Below are 728 nucleotides of genomic sequence, written 5' to 3'. Positions count from 1 at the left end.
TTCCCAGCACCACTTGTTAAAGAGATTGTCTTTAATCCATTGTATATTCTTGCCTCCTTTGTCAAAGATAAGGTGTCCATAGGTGCGTGGATTTATCTCTGGGCTTTCTATTTTGTTCCATTGATCTATATTTCTGTCTTTGTGCCAGTACCATACTGTCTTGATAACTGTGGCTTTGTAGTAGAGCCTGAAGTCAGGTAGGTTGATTCCTCCAGTTCCATTTTTCTTTCTCAGGATCGCTTTGGCTATTCGAGGTTTTCTGTATTTCCATACAAATTGTGAAATTATTTGTTCAACCTCTGTGAAGAATACTGTTGGTAGCTTGATAGGGATTGCATTGAATCTATAAATTGCTTTGGGTAGTATACTCATTTTCACTATATTGATTCTTCCAATCCATGAACATGGTATCTTTCTCCATCTATTAGTGTCCTCTTTGATTTCTTTCACCAGTGTTTTATAGTTTTCTATATATAGGTCTTTAGTTTCTTTAGGTAGATATATTCCTAAGTATTTTATTCTTTTCGTTGCAATGGTGAATGGAATTGTTCCTTAATTTCTCTTTCTGTTTTTCTCATTATTAGTGTATAAGAATGCAAGGGATTTCTGTGTGTTGATTTTATATCCTGCAACTTTACTCTAATCATTGATTAGTTCTAGTAATTTTCTGGTGGAGTCTTTAGGGGTTTTCTATGTAGAGGACCATGTCATCTGCAAAATAGTGAGAG

This window comes from Bison bison, unplaced genomic scaffold, assembly GCF_000754665.1.
Source record: "Bison bison bison isolate TAMUID 2011002044 unplaced genomic scaffold, Bison_UMD1.0 scf7180017864115, whole genome shotgun sequence".
Taxonomy (NCBI): Eukaryota; Metazoa; Chordata; class Mammalia; order Artiodactyla; family Bovidae; genus Bison; species Bison bison.
Note: the sequence above shows the minus strand (reverse complement) of the source record.